This window comes from Octopus bimaculoides, chromosome 2 (genome assembly GCF_046866305.1).
Source record: "Octopus bimaculoides isolate indiv1 chromosome 2, ASM4686630v1, whole genome shotgun sequence".
Taxonomy (NCBI): domain Eukaryota; kingdom Metazoa; phylum Mollusca; class Cephalopoda; order Octopoda; family Octopodidae; genus Octopus; species Octopus bimaculoides.
Genome location: NC_142929.1, coordinates 106,071,931 through 106,091,338, shown reverse-complemented (window position 1 = coordinate 106,091,338; position 19,408 = coordinate 106,071,931). Strand labels below are relative to the sequence as shown.

The following is a 19,408-nucleotide window of genomic DNA, read 5'->3' as shown; positions in this document are numbered from 1 at the left end:
TTTTGAGAGGTGTGGGAGGTCAATTACACTGACCCCAGTGCTTAATTGGTATTTATTTTATCAACTCTGAAAGGATGAAAGTCAAAATCAATCTCAGTGGAATTTAAACTCAGAATAAAAAGCCTGAAGAAATGCTGCTAAGCATTTTGTCTAACATGCTAACAATTCTGCCAGCTTGCCACCTTATAATAATAATAATAATAATAATAATAATAATAATAATAATAATAATAATATCAAAATTAAAAGAAGAGTGCCATTTGCTATCTCGTGAACAATATTTCGACATCTTGCGTGTCTTCCACTGGTTCAAAAAATAAATTTGTCAATTTACTTCATTTTCGTTTATATAGAAAGGATTGAGGTAACTCCTCCTGAAGATATAGAGTCAAAATTAAAAGAAGAGTGCCATTTGCTATCTCGTGAACAATATTTCGACATCTTGCGTGTCTTCCACTGGTTCAAAAAATAAATTTGTCAATTTACTTCATTTTCGTTTATATAGAAAGGATTGAGGTAACTCCTCCTGAAGATATAGAGTCAAAATTAAAAGAAGAGTGCCATTTGCTATCTCGTGAACAATATTTCGACATCTTGCGTGTCTTCCACTGGTTCAAAAAATAAATTTGTCAATTTACTTCATTTTCGTTTATATAGAAAGGATTGAGGTAACTCCTCCTGAAGATATAGAGTCAAAATTAAAAGAAGAGTGCCATTTGCTATCTCGTGAACAATATTTCGACATCTTGCGTGTCTTCCACTGGTTCAAAAAATAAATTTGTCAATCTACTTCATTTTCGTTTATATAGAAAGGATTGAGGTAACTCCTCCTGAAGATATAGAGTCAAAATTAAAAGAAGAGTGCCATTTGCTATCTCGTGAACAATATTTCGACATCTTGCGTGTCTTCCACTGGTTCAAAAAATAAATTTGTCAATTTACTTCATTTTCGTTTATATAGAAAGGATTGAGGTAACTCCTCCTGAAGATATAGAGTCAAAATTAAAAGAAGAGTGCCATTTGCTATCTCGTGAACAATATTTCGACATCTTGCGTGTCTTCCACTGGTTCAAAAAATAAATTTGTCAATTTACTTCATTTTCGTTTATATAGAAAGGATTGAGGTAACTCCTCCTGAAGATATAGAGTCAAAATTAAAAGAAGAGTGCCATTTGCTATCTCGTGAACAATATTTCGACATCTTGCGTGTCTTCCACTGGTTCAAAAAATAAATTTGTCAATTTACTTCATTTTCGTTTATATAGAAATAATAATAATAATAATAATAATAATAATAATAATAACAATAACAATAACAACAACAGAGTTCTGCCACATGTGCAGAAAGGTTGCAAGCATAAGTGCAAAGGTACCAAGGATCAACTCCTGGTAGACAAAACTGTACTTAGAGACTGCAAGAAGAGGAAAACTAACTTAGCCAGGTCATGGATCAATTATCATAAGGCGTACGATATGATCCCTCATTCTTGGATTATGGAATGTATGAACCTATTTGGTATTGCATCAAATGTTGAGTAATTGCTTGGAAAAAGTATGGCGAAGTGGAGGATGGAACTGACAGCATATGGAAGAAGTTTAGGGAGAATAGAAATCAGGAGAGGCATCTTCCGAGGGGACCGCCTGTCCCCACTGATCTTTGTACTGTGCTCGATACTGTTAACACTGATTCTGAAGAAAGCAAAGGCTGGGTATGTATTCAAAAGCCACCAACAAAAAGTCAACCACTTCTTATTCATGGATGACCTTAAACTTTATGGTAAAGATGAATCCCAAGTCAGTTCCCTCATTGATACGGTAAATACTTTCAGTGCTGATATCAGAATGGAGTTCGGACTGAAAAAGTGTGGTGTGTTAGTGTTGAAGAGAGGCAAAATCAAATGTATGGACGGGCTAGCGATACTGTTGGGGGAAGTTATGAAGCAGATAGAAGAGACGGACTGTAAGTACTTGGGGATATTGGAAATGGATAAATTGATGGAGAAATAAATGATAGAAAAATTTAAGGTAGAATACTTGCACAGACTGAGACTGATCCTTAAGTTGAAATTAAATGGACACCTGGGTGGTTTCACTCCTTAGATATAGATTAGGGGTAATTGCATGGACAGTAGACAAACTAATCTGCTTAGACAGAAAGACAAGGGAGTTGCTGACTAGATATGGGATACGCCACCCAAAAAGTGACACAGACAGACTGTATGTACCAAGAAAAAGAGGGGGAAGAGGACTGATTGGATGCGAACACAGCATTAGAGCAGAAGAAAACAACATAGCATAGTATGTAAAAAATGCCACAGAACCACTATTATTGGAAGTAAGAAGGTCAGGCTTGTGTAGGATGGAAGATTGCAAAGATTAAGCACTGTACAAGCACTTGAGAATGAATGAAACTGAAAATAGGTGGATAAAGAAAAGAATGCATGGACAATTTCATAGGGATGTTGAAGATAAAACAGAGAAGAAAGATGGCTATGGATGACTGAAAGTGATTTAAAATTGGAAATGGAGGCTCTAATTTGTGCTGCCCAAGAGCAAGCATTAAGAACCAATTACATCGAATACAGAATAGACATCAAAAAGTGATAAATGCAGAATTTGTGGACAAAATGATGAAACCATATGGCATATTACCAGTCAACGTACGCCACTAGCCCAGAAAGAATATAAGAGACATCATGACAATATAGCAAGGATTGTCCAGTGGACACTTTGCAACAAGTATGGACTTGACAAAGTAAAAAAGTAGCATGAACATAAACCCGAAGACATCATCAAAAATGATAATGCAAAGATCTTATGGGATTTTATGATTCAGTGCGACCATGAGATAGAAAATAGGAAACCAGATATAGTCTTAATTGAGAAAGAAAGCAAATGATGCTGGATCATAGATATAGCATGCCCAGCTAACAACAAGGTATGTGATAAGGAAAAAAGAAAAGTCAATAGATATGAGAGGTTAGCTTGGGAGGTTAAGCAGTTGTGGTTGATGACAAAGGTGGCAGTAGTACCAATAACTGTTGGAGCCCTGGGAACAGCGAGTAAAAATCTTGAGAAGTACATGGAACAAATAGGGGCTGCAATACAGGTGGAGCACTTGCAGAAAACAGCACTGCTTGGAATCGCTCGAATACTCCGGATGGTGCTTGATAAATAAGGGGTGTTATCTTAGTTCACTGGTAGTGAACAGCTATCACTGTAGTACATCTCCAGCATTAGAAGCTGTGCAAAGACAATAAATAATAATAATAATAATAATAATAATAATGCTTACGTCTATAGGCACAAGGCCTGAAATTTTGAGGGGTGAGGTGGGGGATTAGTCAATTACATCAATCCCAGTGCTCATCTAGTACTTATTTCATCAATCCTGAAAGGATGAAAGGCAAAGTTAATCTTGATGGAATTTCGACTCAGACCGTGAAGACAGATGAAATGCTGCTAAGCATTTTACTTGGCATGCTTATGATTCTGCTAGCTTGCAGCCTTATCATAATGATATTAATAATAATGAAAGACAAAGAGGAAGATAGGGAGAATTGAATACAATCTTAATGAGAATTGTTGAGAAAGGAGTTGTATGTTGAAAGTGTTAAAAAGAGATAGGTGGAGTTATAATAGTTAGAATATCTACCAAAAATGCACATGAAATAAATTATTTGAGTTTATGGATTGTAATTAGCTGCAACAATAATAGATTTTGAAAATCAAAAACTTGAAATGAGAAATTCCTAGTTTTTGATTTTCACAAGAAGTGAGGTTCAACGATTAGAAATAATTGGGAAAAATAGAGATTTGTAATTATACAACTGATGAAGAAGTTGATGATGATATGTGAAACACAATAAGAAGTAAGGTCTGTTCATAAGAGGTAATTTCATAGTTACTTTAGCTAATAAAAGTGATTGTGAATGCACAAGAATGAATATCAAACCAACAAATTTAAAGTTCTCCAATCAACCAAAGATATGAGTCAATGCACCATTAATTGAAGAATACATGAACAGTTAAAGGAACACCTAATGTTATTTATTAATAGCATTATTACCAAACTGCTATTAATCTTGTTGCATCATACCATTTTGGACACTGTGCTGGAAGTATAATTTTTAGTGGATGTTTGATTCCAAATCAAAAACATCTCCAGAACCTCTCCACTGATGAAATCAACAACATTTCTATACAAAATTTCCAAAGAGATATCAATTCCTTAATTTTAAGCTTAAATGTAGGTAGCTGCGAAAATATATTTTGAGTTAATTTCTGTATGTTTATTACTTATACAAGCCTACAGGTGGCAAACTGGCAAGTTTCTTAAAGTGTCAAACAAAATGCCTTAGCAGTATTTAATTATGTCCCTTTCTGTTCTGATTTTAAATCCTACCAAAATAAACTTCCAAGGTTAGCCCTTTTGTTACCCTATTTCTGCTGACATAAGTTAGCTTTCTTTCAATTAATTTTTTAAATAATGAAGAATTTAGTAAAATAACTTTCTCATTATTAACCCAGGGTCTGGAATAAATTAGCATAAAATTTTGAATGAATATTATAAATTAGACCACTTTAAAAACAGTGAGTTTGTATTATAGAACCAGAAGCGGTCTAAGGTAGGTTGGTATCAAAAGGGTTAAATTAAGTAAATACCAGTCAGGAACTGGCACTGATCTTAATCAACTAATGCGGAGGCATGTGGCTTAGTGGTTAGGGTACTGGACTCATGATTCTAAGATTGTGGTTTCAATTTCTGTACTAGGCAACACATTGTGTTCTTGAGCAAAACACTTCATTTCATGTTGCTCCAGTTCACTCAGCTGGCAAAAATGAGTAATCGTGTGATGGACTGGTGTCCCATCCAGGTGGGGAATATATATACACTATGAAACTGGGAAACCAACCCTTATAAGGAAGTTAAGCTCTTGAGAAAAACCAATGAATTTTTCTTGCAAATTAAGACACAAAAGAATTTCAAAAGGTTTGTAGCTGTTCCTCTCATCAGACTTCACTCAAACATCCTCTCTTATTCTTTTATAGGGTTCCCTTTAGGTTCTTCAGCCTGTATTTTGTAAGATGACTTCACAAGTGTTAGTGCCACATAAAAGCACCCAAAAAACTATATAAAGTGGTTGGTATTAAGTAGAGTATCTAACCATAGAAAGTATACTAAGGCAGACACTGCAGCATGATTCAGTGCTCTGACTCATCAGATCCTGTTGAATCATTCAACTCATTTGTGTGTTAACTGAAAAAGTCAGTTTATAATCTTTCACAAAATCATATCCAGTCATTGGGGGCATTCAAAGAACTAGAGGAAATATTAAGCTTACTTGAAAGAGGTGACTGTTGGTGACAAAAAGAGCATTCAACCATAAAAAATCTGTCTCTACAAATTTCATCTGACCCAAGCAAATATGGAAGAGTGAATGTGATGATAAATATGATGATGATGATATGGTTTAGCCAGAATCTTCATAGGGCTGCCAAGACTAATGAGACTGATATACATAATATTCACTTTAAACATCTGCATAAAATACATGGGTGAGAATGGAATTCCAGAGAGATTACATTCTAAGATGTAATCCCCAGTCTAAAAGGACAAAATGCTCTAAATAGAAGCTGACTTGAACTATGACATGTCTCACCTATGCCAGAAAGGAAAATGATATAAAATGTTGATAACAATAGTTTTCAAATGATCTTTATGAATTTAATGTAAGTCTTATGTTGAATGCCTTTCTTACTACCAGAGCCATAGTGACAGTAGTTCTACTTTTTCGTCAAGAAGTAAATAAACCAAATAATGCCATGGGGAGGGGCTCTAACTGTTTGGTTTGGTGTAATATATTTAAAATCTTGATATATTCCTGTTGCTTGTTGTTCCATGACACAAATTAAATTATAAGAAACCATTATGTGCAACAGAAGCAGTATTAGATTAAAATAGCCATCTATGTATCATTCTTAATGCAAATACATTGTGGAAATTATAAGAATTTCTTTACCATACTACTGTCTGCCTCTTAAATGTATTTATGTACTTTGTCTTAGGGAGCAATTAAATATTAACAGGGAGGTTAATTATAATGTTTCACTTTTGCTTTTAAATAGCAGCCAAATTCCCCTCGAACTTGCTATACTCCCTTAGAAATAGTAGAATATTCTGGATAACTCAGTACAACATACAATATGTTAGGAAAGATAAGAGGGTCATAGCTAGAAAGTCATACTTGAAACAGAGATAAAGCAAGAAACAATATTTCAAAATAGGTAAGTACACTTCGACAATTACATTCACATACATGTAATGAGACAGCATAAACTATTGAAAGTCACATAAACAAACTTCAAATGACAAAACATATCAAGGGAATCTAATTATCTCCCTTCTTACATTCATAATCCTTTTAATTACGTTATTTTAAATAACAAATCTAAGAAAAGCCTTTCCTGATAATAATACAGAAACAACCAAAATAAGCAAGAAAAAAGTAAACATAGAGCAATACACTGTCTAAGGAAACTAAAAAAATGTCCTTAATCACATGAAATATTCACATTTTTATTGTACAAGAAACAAAATTTCACAGCTAACAAAGGACTCCACATATCCAAGTTACACATTGATAAAGCAAGACAGATTCACTCAGGGAGGAGGCCTTACTTTGTACATAAAATCATGCATCCGGCACATAGATGCCATAAACGACAATCATTAATACAACATGACAACTAGAATGCAAGCATTCAAAAGCTAGTAATATGAACTACATTTATACATGCCACCACCAACCTCCCTTCAGTTATGCACCACATCTACAACATCTTAAATCTTAAAGACTATCATTAGGGCAGACTTCAATGCACACAGCACATCCTGGTACAAAATAAGTATAGATAACATAAAGCATGATAACTGCGTCACAAACACTTTACATCCTAAGAAAGAAGCTAATTATAACTCCACAGACATCTCCTGCTCCACACATCTAGCAACTATGAATACATGATAAACATTTCCCTAACTCTCTTCCAACTAAATACTTATTATAAGACAAAATAGCTTCCTAAGGCTAACAATAGTCTTTGTCACAATAACAATCTCAATATACCCACATTACAAAACCAAACTAACATCCTTAGCATACACCTTTTCAAAATGAGTTAGAAAAACACACAAACAAAAAGATACATACTTTCTACTGAGACCAGAGCTTTGACACCTTCCTTCAAAACCAAAATGACAATGGCGACTTCAAAAAATAAAAAACCTCAAGGACTTACCAAAATCATAAGCAGTATATATTTACAAATATATATTTGTATATACAGTATATATTTACAAAACCTATATACTAAGTTGCTCTAATGTAAATCTTTGAATATTGCATCTTATTTGAACCTCACTAATATTCAGCTCACATTCACTAAATAAGTTTGAACCCCTTTTACAGAATGCTATATACTGATTTATATGCAATTTTAAATGGTCTTTTACTGAGAAATTGATTCAATAAACTCACATTTTTCAAACAAAGACACATATGTGAGGAAACAGTTTATTTACTTACACAAGATTTTTCAGAGTCACTGGAGCATTTTTGATTTTCCTCTAGCCATATTTTTGAAGATTTTAACTGAAAAATGAAATAAACAAAAGTCATCAACCTATAAAATTAACTTTTAAAAGAATTATGTTAAATCTAACAAGGAAACATACATAAAAACATAGGTTTAAGACTGAGTAGCATTTGATGATTATTTGTCAATGTAGACTAGGATTTCCTTGGATTTTACAGTACAATAGAATGTTATTACTTGTGATGTTGTGTATAGGAAGTGGAGATACACATATATATATATATGACAACGATGAAGCACATCTGTAAATTCTTTGGGGTAAAATGTAGTTCTAGGACAGATGTAGTTATACTCTTAAAAAATTGGATAGAAAACAAATTGTAGGATGAGTAACACTAACTAGTCTCAATATATGCCTACAAAAGTGAATAATGTTTTCACTTTGTTTCTTCCAGTTTTGTTCTTAAGTCTTATCTCTCATAACCTAACATTTGCTACTTAGATACTAAATAGTAAATTTTCATATCCTCTTTTCAATGAATATCTATGTAAGATACTGGCAAAATTAATTTCAACATGAATTTGTGTTTTGTATTGGTTCAGACTTAAATACTTCTGAACCAATATTTCTGATTGCTAAATCAATCATTAATTCTTGAATTTATACCCACCAAAATTTTCTATCTGTTGTGGACAACGCCTTAAGGCAAGAAATTTCAAGCATACTTTTTGCATATTTTGATATAAATTATGTAGCATTATTTTTTGGACATAACGGAATGCTTACTTTAGCATCACCTTGGACCATCCCTTCTAACTTTTTATGCAATCTTTTTTTTGTGCAATGACATCATGCAGTAGTCCAATAAGGATTATCATTCAAGAAACTTGAGAAATTTTTTTTTTTTTCTAATGAAAATGCATTCAAAGCAAATACTTTCTTTAGTTTGAAGGAAGAGATATGGCATAAATCTGAGAAAAATAGTTGTTGATTTGAAGATTTTGAAGTCTATGTTAAAGAATGACTATAACCAGAAGAAGAAATTGAGAAGGAAAAAATTGCTTGGGAAGAGACCTCAAAGTCAAATGATGATGACTGTGTCCTGTGCAACGACAGCTGGAGAAAAGGTAATGGCATGGAAGGTGAAGGAGAAATGTGAAATAAATGTAAATATTTGAGCAGTTCAAAGAATGCTGAAAGAAACTGGATACGGGTAAACAAAGGCCAAAAGGAAAATTATTGTTAGCTAAAAACATAAGGTGACAAGGGTGCTGAGACCCCCTTCGGTCATGAATGACCATGGGATTGCACCTAGAAAGTTATCCTCCCAGGCACAAGTCCGGGCAAGGTTGTTTATGGAAGACCAGCAGTCGCCCATGCATACCGGCCTCCCCTCTCCATGCCACCAGTGTTATCCAAGAGAAAGGCAAAGGCCGATACAGCTTGGTACCTGTGACATCGCAACTCATTTCTACAGCTGAGTGAACTGGAGCAACGTGGAATAAAGTGTCTTGTTCAAAAACACAACACACAGCCCAGTCCAGGATTCGAACTCACAATCTCACGATCATAAGCTCAACGCTCTAACCACTGAACCATGCACCTTCACAAAGGTAGACTGTGCAAAATTATGGTTAACTACTCCTGTTGAGTTTACCAAAGTAATTTCTACTGATGAGAAGCAATTTAAATCCAATTCGACCTAATGGCTGGTGCTCTTGATCAAGCAAAGTTGAACCAGTGATGATGAACAAAAGACAGATGGGCGGAGGTGGAGTAATGGTATGGGGCGTGATCTTTCCAAGTTTATAGTTTTGGTTAGATTAGCTAAAAGGAAGGCAGAACAGCATGAGTAACATCTAACTGGTGCAAAGAGAGCCTTGCTTTGTATTAAAGAAGAAATGGGAGATACTTTTATCCTCCAACAGGGTAACTGCAGCATTCACATGTTAAAAACAGTCAAGGAATGGATGCGAGACATAAAAATAAGTCTACTGGAATGGGTGATGACAAGTCCAGACTTGGACTGAATTGAAAATATATGAGAAATGTTGGCACAGCTGGTGATTGATGGATCAGAAGTGACAAATGAGACAGAATTATGGAAACAGATTTTAGGAGCCAAAAGAAGACAGACAGAAACAAAAAGAGATATCATAATGAACATGTATGTCTGGTACAAGGAACAAATAGTGCAAGTGATTGAAAAGAAAGGCAACTGTGTGGACTACTGAAGCTGAGTTGTATTATTGTGCAAAAAATATTGTCGCACGATTTTAACAAAATTTTCATAAAAATACTACTTAAATTTTTACGTATGTGCTCAAGGAGTACAATCACAACAGAAATATTATGCACATGTCTACATTGTTTTACTCTAAAAGTGTGTTTATCACTAAGTGTCTAGAAGCACTATATTTCAGGTGTCCAAAAAAAGTCTGTCAACCCCCTGTGTTACCTAAACATCCCTAACCTCTGCTAACTTACAAGTTCCACAATGTATGGTATATATTATTTAATTTTTCCACACTTGAAAATGTGTGCGTTTGTATCAATAAAATTATATAGCTTTGTTTTTATCTTTTTTGGTTAACAATTGTACAAGCCAATTTTTTTCGAATTTTTCACACTAATGTAATAATACACATCTCTTCACAACAAATTAGTGAGGTGAGGAATAATTAGATATTCTTAATCTGGGATTTTAAATAGATATTCTTCTCTTCAAGAATACATTGATTCATCTAGATCAGTCGTTCTCAACCTGAGTCTTTATAAGATTTTGTTAAAGTTTATGTGCAATAAACTGGTTTATACTTCTACAATTAAACAAAATATTTAAATTTTTTATAATATTCCTAATAATATTCAACTATGAAAATACAATAAACTTTTTAAAACATGAGTCCTTATAAGATTGTGTTAAAGTTTATGTGCAATAAATTGGTTTATACTTCTACAATAAAACAAAATATTTTAATTTTTCATAATGTTCCTAATCAAAAAATGGTTGAGAACCAGTGATATAGATATTTTTCAATGATTTAAAGGGACATTAATATACAATAGAAATTTATCGAAGGGAAATAATTAAAAGTTAAAATATAGAATGCTGTTTATCTCCCTTACAAAAAACCCTAGCTCATAAACAAAAAGGATCACGTAGAAAGCAGAATCGGTAAAGTGTTGAGATAAACTGTAGATTTAGTTGCGTTTCTTTATGTTCCGAGTTCAAATCATGAGACGATTAACTTAACCAATCCCTTACATCTATGTTAGAAATAATTATTAATAAGGTGGAAGGGAGAACTGGTAGCGTGTTAAGCAAAATATTTTACATTATTTTATTGCATCCCTTTACATATATTCCAAATTTACATCGCATGAACTCTACTCTGCTCTTCAGGTTGATAAAGTAAGTACAAATAAATATACGAGAATAAGGTTAATAAATAGCCCACTTTTTCACAACTCGAAGGTTTGTTTCAAAGGTGCAAGTTATTAATATTAGCTTTGCATCCCCTATGAAAATGCATTTGTGTTGCACTTAATATTCAGTGACTGAATTCATATCTCCTAGCCAGAGTAGCTTTATCATGTTACTAATGCTAAAACACAAGCAAAATATACAGCTACCACTCTCCTAAAAGTTTGATGCTTCGTGTCTATATCAGCAATAATTGATATTCTCATGAGTAATACACTGGCACAGTGAACAGCTGCGAATTTGAGCCCAATATGATATTCATAGAGAAATTAATAACAGTAAAAAATAGCAAACACCCTTCAATATTACAGAAAACTGAAATAATACTTCTTTTATGACTATAATTAAAGATTTTTGAAAAATAATGAGTTATCAATGGAAAAATTATGTCCTATAATCATATAATACATATCATTAAATGGTGAGAGATGAAAAAAGAATCTAAACTGCTGTGCAAATGTCAAGGAAGGTCTAAAAATTTGACAGATTTACTGTTCTAAGCCAACTATAAACAACTCATATGAAAAACAAAGGAAAACTTGATAAAAAAGGATAAAATCAGAACAAGTGTTTTTAATGTAGCAAGTTTAAAAGTTATACATATATATATATTACAGAAATGTACTTGCATAGCACGTGACCTGATCTGAGATCGTGTGCTGAAACAAAAACAATTGCAGCATGGAAGGTGTTTATAAGCCATTTAAAAACACACAAAATCTGTTAGATTCACTTCAACATTTAAATTTAATTTGTCAAAATATTTTCGTCGCTTTGAAACCACAACGAAAATATTTTGACAAATTATATTTAAATGTTGAAGTGAATCTAACGGTTTTTGCGTGTTTTTAAATGGCTTATAAACACCTTCCACACTGCAATTGTTATATATATATATATATATATAAATAGATAGTTTGATTCAGACTCCATAGTACTCTGGGTTTCAACCTAGTCTTCGGGTATTGGGGGTCTGGCTCAGACCCCAATGGTTGAAGACTAGCCACACACTTGAAACTCAGAGTTTGAATCAAACTGTTTTGATCTATACATGTGACTCTCAATAAATGTGTTGAGTACTCTTCTTTTGTTTGTCTACCCACTTTATATATATATATATGATACATACACATACATACATAGAGAGAGATACATGCACAAATATATAAGTAACGTCAATTTGAGAATTTGAGTGTAAGGTAAAAATAGATATGCAGGTTATCATTGTCACATAAAAAGTTGGACCTACACTAAGTCTTAATGCTTTACAGGACCCTACCGCAACCTTCTTCCATATAAAGTTCTTAAATTCATATGAAAGAATGTTGCCGGTAGGGTCAAATTTGTTGACAGGGTCAGAGTTTAGACTATTTTAAAGGCTTTATAAAACTGAAGGAGAAAATATAGATAATGCTCAATTTAAATTCTACAAGTTGGTGATGATTCAGGCAGTGAAACAAATAGGTAGTTCCAAAAGAAAGCCATTATCAAGAATATGAGGTTTTAGACATGAGAAACAGAAACAGCGTTAGGAAGAAATGAGTGGATCAAACTGGATTGAAAAAAGGAGAGCTCAGAGTAAGTTCAGAGGAATGCAAACTTTTATGTGGGGAATTTGAAAGGCTGGTAACATAGCTCAATATATATCACAAATTGGTGAACATTGGTTTATTATGAAACAGGACAGATTATTTGGTTTAGATCGAAAGAAGGACACTTCCAAAGTAATGTTATTAGATGTTGTTTTATTATTAAATTGAATTTAATCAAAAATAGAAAACCTGAAATGAAGTTACAGATTTCATGTTTGAGTATTTGAAGAAACAAAATGATAACAGTAACTTTATCGACACTACACAGCCTTAACTTTCATCCAGGTAACTTGTAAGATCAGAGTGTGCTTTACCCAATTATAAAGATTGTAATATGATTTCAAATGATGAGATTATAGCCAATAGTCTTTACAAAATCCAAGTATTTTTACATCTCCAACCTGGTCACTGATACTGTACTTCACTGTATCTTTGCCACCTGAAGTATAAACTTCAGTTGAATTATATTTCTGATTAAGTGTTGGAATTGAAAAACACACAAAAAGTACATAAATCAACACAAAGTTAACCCTATTTTATAAAGTATTATGTTATGAAATCAACATTTACAAAGAGAACAAAGATTATAAAGATTGTAATATGATTTCAAATTATGAGCTTACAGCCAATAGTCTTTACAAAATCCAAGTACTAACATATTTCAGCAGCATTTGTTTCAAACAAACTTAATTCTTAGCAATTTTATTGTGGAAGAGTCATGTTAGCATATTAGAAACATGCATGCATTTATTAATCCCTTTCATTTTATTGTTTTTTCATAATGATATTATATATTATTTTGGTATCAAAGTCTTTAATTTTACATCTACTGATACTGTACTTCACTGTATGTTTGCCACTTGAAGTATAAACTTCAGTTGAATTATATTTTTGATTAAGTGTTGAAATTGAAAAACACACAAAAAGTACATAAATCAACACAAAGTTAACACTATTTTATAAAGTATGTTATGAAATCAACATTTACAAAAAGAACAAAGTTGTACCTGGTGATATAAAAATAATTAGAGTACATTTAAATGGGAAATATGCAAAAAAACTAATGGCTATGTTGACAATAACGACTTTAATGTTTAATTGCTAACTTTCACAATGATATATTAGTCCCAGTACTTTTAATAGCAAAAATGAAAAGTTCTAATTGATTAGAATTTGCATTATAGAAAATGATTGTTCAACAAGTAAAGATGGGGCAGGACAACAATGATATTCAATAGCATTCTGTTGTCTATCTACTCACAAGAGAAATTCAGTTGCACGCCCATAATGTTTTATTCCATTAAGTTTTCAGTTTCAAGATTTTACAAACAATCTTTGTGAAACTGAAGTAAAGTCAATAAGTTGGCATTACATTTACACAGATGAAACGTTAATAAATTGGATTCTCATGTTATTCATTTATGTATGTAAGCTGAAGTAATACAAATAAACACAAAGAGTATTTAGAGACTTTAAAAAAAAAGTTTTGATCCAAAAATTCAGTGAAGATGAATTATCCAAATACATAGCTAGATCAGAAATAAGCACAGAAATTACCGAGAAAAATATAATCTATATTATACGTTTATAATTTGCTTGGGAATGACAACTCATAATTATATATACAAAAATAAATTAACTGATTGCTTTCTAGGAGGTCATAGAACAAAACCCTATCTATTAGTGAAAGGTCAGAAAATAGTCATCAATCAATCACTAGTAAAATGCATGGTTCCCAGGTTCTCACAATCAATGAACTGTAATTACGGAGCAGAGATATGTTCAATTCTAAACAAATTATATTTTACTGATCTTATCCTTTTCACAAAAGCGGGTTTGGATGACTATTTGTTGGTATAAGAATCAAAAGTCAATTTAATAGGTAATTTACATCAAAATACAAAAGTCACTGCTGATAAAGCAGTGGCTAAATTAGTTTTAAACACACGCTGTAATTATGTAGAAAACAATTGTAATACAATTAAAGACCCACAAACACTACTTATGAAATATTTAAAACATTTTCTTTACAAATAAAGAAGAAAAAAAATGATCATTACAAAACGAAACAAAACAAAAATCCTGTTTAAGGAGAGTTAGTTAAGCAAAAGTGGTTCAAACCAAGTCGACCGCAAATTGGCAGAATGACAAAAGAAAGCGATATAATCTAGTAACATTAGACATGTTGTATTAAGCAGGTAGTCAAACTTAGAAAGAAAAAAGTTATTTTTGACACCTAAGAAGCCAGTTCTTGTTCTCTGAAAGTCGTAACATACAAAAAATATTCCATGATATTTACATGACTAGGTCGAATATTTTTAAAAACATTTAATAGGTTAAAGTTTGCTTGCGTGTCCCGAAATAAACCTACCTTTTGAAATCAGCATAAAGAATTAAAAATAAATAATTTTATGTTGACTAAAACTATGTTAAGTTATAAAGGCTAATGACAGATGTCAAAACATGCTTAAAAAAATAAAAAGAAGGGTTTCTTTCCAAAATAAACGTAAACATTATAAACATTCATATTCTTCACTTCAAATATACATATTTTCGTTTAAAAGAAACTTACAGTAAATATACAGTACAAATTACTGAACTTTTAATTAACGTGTAGTTTAACTGTCAAGCACTACATTTTATATAATAACATATCTAATGTCAAAAAGAGATCACACACAAGAATTGAAGATATCCTAGAATAATGCTTCTGATTCAGTTAAGTTTCACTGATTTAAACCAAAATAAGTTATAATTAAATTTACTTGTTACATGAGAGAAACATAACAGCGACTATTAAAGACCGAAGTGAAAAGTTACCCGTAGAAGTTGTAGAATAAATTGCATTTAACTAAATATACACTTCCGTATTAAAAACTTGGAGTTACATAACGGGAAACGGGTTACCAACATCACTGATTTCATATATAGTGATGTAACCAAACAGTTATTAGTTAAGTAATTTCACTGGCACCTAATAAAAATGTTAAGACAAATTTTGGCGTGGTTTATTTACATCCATAAACATCAATGAATCGGACAGAGTTCAACAAAATAAAAACCAAACGTGTGTCTAAAAACAACAACAATGTAAGTAGAAACTGTGTTCCAATACATGGGTATAATAAATAAACTGCAAAACATTATAAACTCATAATATTTAGATATACAAAGCACACAAACGTAATATACTTGCGATGCAATCCGACTACTGCACGTTGTTATTTGCATTCACAGTCGACTTTATAAGCGACAATAACATATAAAAATTTTATAAATACCTGGTAAGACAAGTAAATATACTGCAGTATTGTGCATATCACAAGAAAATGTTAAACACATGTTTTACATCTCAGTAAAGGGCTATCGATTTAGCTGGGATTCAAAATGCCACCATGTTGCTTTGAAATACAAAATAGACTATCTTTGGTTTCGTAATATTAAAGAGTCCTTCCTACAGTGGAGAGATAGTAAACAGGACGGCTAACGGACTACACCTACTGAATGCCACATGCTGCATTTTACAGTCAACTTGACCTAAATCTAACTCTCAATAGGGGATAAGACAAGTGAAACGCAGTAATACAATTGGAAATAAATACTAATTGCTCCTTACATAAATATGAAACCTAATATACCCAGAGAATGGGAAATGCTAAGCTTGTACAGTTCGAGTATTTTCAAAGCCATTAACAGTGAAAGTGAAATAAAACTGGTTCAATCTAGAATCGAACCTGGTTTTAGTAATTGAACTGTTGATAGCTTACCTCTTATTCAACAGTTATTATTATTCCTAACATTGAAATAATTATTTTATCAAGATCTTAATTTTACTTAATTTTATAAGGATGCTTTCCTCAAGGACATTACTGACGTAGATAAACTGAAATGGTAACAAGTCAGGAATCGAAAACAGGTCGTTAACTTTATTCGTTCGAATGTTACGTCTCCACGACGGCGACCACCACAATAATTACGATTATACCAATAGATTATATATATTTGTCGCCAGTTATCCAGTAAACTGTTCAATATTTGCTTATTTTAAGTTTACATACAGCTTTCAAAATAAAATTTTAAATATATTTGGCTATCTCATATTAAAACCTGATGTCATCGAGCCTGTGTACTTGAATGCATTTCATAGGATCAAAGAATATCACTTACAGATAGAGTACTCACCAAAAGACGTGAAGTTTGTTGACATCCCCATTGATATGCTTAACTTCGAGCCAACGTACGAAACTTGAATCCAAGAGAAAAAGTTACTAAACACACACACTGATTTTCTTTTTATATACGTGTAAGGCTCTTCTATAAATTGTCATTGTGTGCAAGTCATATATTCTTAATAATCGACTTAAATATTTTATAGGCAACAACAATAACCTCTATTATTTCTGTTGTAATTGTTATTGCCGTTTAAATTAGTATTTTAAGTTGCTCCTTTACTGACTACTATATAATTATTATTTATGGTATTTAAATGAAAAGTTATATTTTCCTGTGACTTTTTCTCTAACCAAAATTGTAACTATGATTTTCATATCACATATGTTAAAGGAAATATTCCTCACATCACATCCATTCACCGGTAACCCATATGCGGTCGATCGACCTGCTATAAAGAGCAATCCATTCCGTGTCGAATCACACACCCTACTATCCTAAAACACACACTGGATAATGTAGTCTTAGGTACACTATGGCTGATAAGGATGGAATGGTCAAAGCAAGAAGGCTACTTACAAAAGGTTTGCTCCATCAAGCTTGCTCTCAGCTGAAAAACGATTGTTTGACTTGCTAAAATAGCAGTCAGATTTCCCTCAATCAACTCTTTAATGTTGTTGTACTTGGGAACGGTCATATTGCCAGTTTAGCCAATAAAAACACACGCACTGTATATTTGGTGTTAATTTGCTTCAGCTTTATTTTACATTATATTACATTAATCCTATTTCGGCCAGAGTTCTTTCGTCACACTTCTGTGACCTCATCAGTGGTCCTTTGGTTTCTTCTTTCTTAGGTGTGTCTCTCCTTGCTAACTATCAGCCATTTTGTATTTTGTATTCCTCTTTAATGTCATAAAAAAAACTACATCAGATAATACTCAAGATGCACTGTACTTGGGATAAATATAGGGTGGTTATGGCTTGAATATCTTTACACCGGGCGAAATGTTTAGCGGTATTTCGTCTGTCTCTACATTTTGAGTTCAAATTCCGCCGAGGTCAACTTTGCCTTTCATCCTTTCGGGGTCGATAAATTAAGTACCAGTTTCCTTCTGAGATCGATCTAATCGACTGGCCCCCTCACGCCAAAATTTCGGGCCTTGTGCCCAGAGTAGAAAAAAAAAATCTTTGTAGGCTTGTTTAGTCGGGGGTATTGGACTAAACAACTACAACTGCAGCAGGCAGTGTTCTCCAGCCTGGAGTGTAAAGATTTATTTCAAGGGATGTTGAGAATTAAAATTAAATTTCACCTGCCTTTGTACACTTCTAAGGAAGATTTAAGGTTGGTGCTGGCTGATTCCTCTTGTCATCAAAGAGATGCTAGAGTGACAAAATTGAGGAAACACTGCTCTTCACAGTTGTTCAAGCTGCTCAGAATAGCAGCTATTCACATCTGTCATCTTGTGAAGATGCAAAACTGCTATTATGAATATTTTATCATACAAATATGTCATGGTACATGCTTTTTGTGTTTGACCTATTAGATGACTGACACTTCCAAAATGTAAATTTGACTATTTTATAAATCTCTGAATACTACAACAATATTGCCAGTAGGATTTGAATTAGTGCTAAATGATCCTGTCCTTATTGAAATATGGGTAAAATGTTTTGCTGGCAATGCTAGGACAAAAATATTGAAGGATAATGATGAATATAATGATCCAAAAAAAATAACATTTTTGCTAATGATTTGTATTGAAGCTATGCTAAATGGCTCACTAATGGCTCATCCAAAACAAAAAAGACCTGTGTTTCAATAAAATACACGAGACAATAATGAATAATGTGAAATTAAAAAAGAAATAGATCATTGTAGACTGAACCAGGTTTATGTTTCTGCATAAAGACTTCATTATAAAATTACTGTATTATCTTCAAGATAAGTCTAAATATTGTGTGTTTAATAAGCTCAGTTAAAATGATCAAATTTAAGAGGAACTGATGTAAAGGAGACTTAATAAAACCATGTATCCTATAGATAAAAAATGTTAGATCAATTTCAGTTGGGGAAATATATTACTCAATGGATGTGTAAAATTCATACAACAACAAGAAATGATATTGTGTTTTCTTTTGAAGAAATTATAAAATTGTACAAGAAAAATGTCAAAATTGTTTGGAAAAATGTACAGCAACAGATGTTTGGTTAATTTAAATGGACATTCACTGAAATTTCCATTGTGAGGATGTTTGATGACTGGATGTCTGATGTTAGTGAAAATTCTATGCCAGAAAACTACCTCATGCTATATTCATCAAGGAGGTTAACTTCTGATGAGTCAAATTGTTTGAGTATTAAGAGAAAGGCTTTAGCAACTGTATAGCCCACAAACCATGCCTATCATTCTTCTACTTGGTAGAAAATACCTACTTATATTAATCAGAGCATTTGAATTCATCTTTAACCAGTGTAATGAACATCAGATGTATACTGAGATGGGCCATGCAGCTCATAGCATTTGATTTTCATATCACATATGTTAAAGGAAATATT

General features: G+C 32.6%; 1 protein-coding gene across 4 annotated transcripts in view; it reads right to left on the bottom strand.

Moving 5' to 3' along the window:
* LOC106882516 (uncharacterized) overlaps positions 1-16,976 on the bottom strand; it is a 36,116-nt gene extending 19,140 nt beyond the window's left edge. The window contains exons 1-3 of one of the 4 annotated variants that reach the window (XM_089347415.1): positions 16,862-16,976; positions 7,590-7,655; positions 3,296-3,391 (exon numbers count right to left, since the gene is read on the bottom strand). The gene's annotated coding sequence lies outside the window, so the exon portion shown is untranslated. Of the gene's footprint in view, positions 1-3,295; positions 3,392-7,589; positions 7,656-15,960; positions 16,234-16,861 lie in introns of those variants that run through there. The other 3 variants (XM_089347413.1, XM_089347414.1, XM_014933220.3) reach the window with 3 other exon arrangements.
* Positions 16,977-19,408: the final 2,432 nt, after the last annotated feature.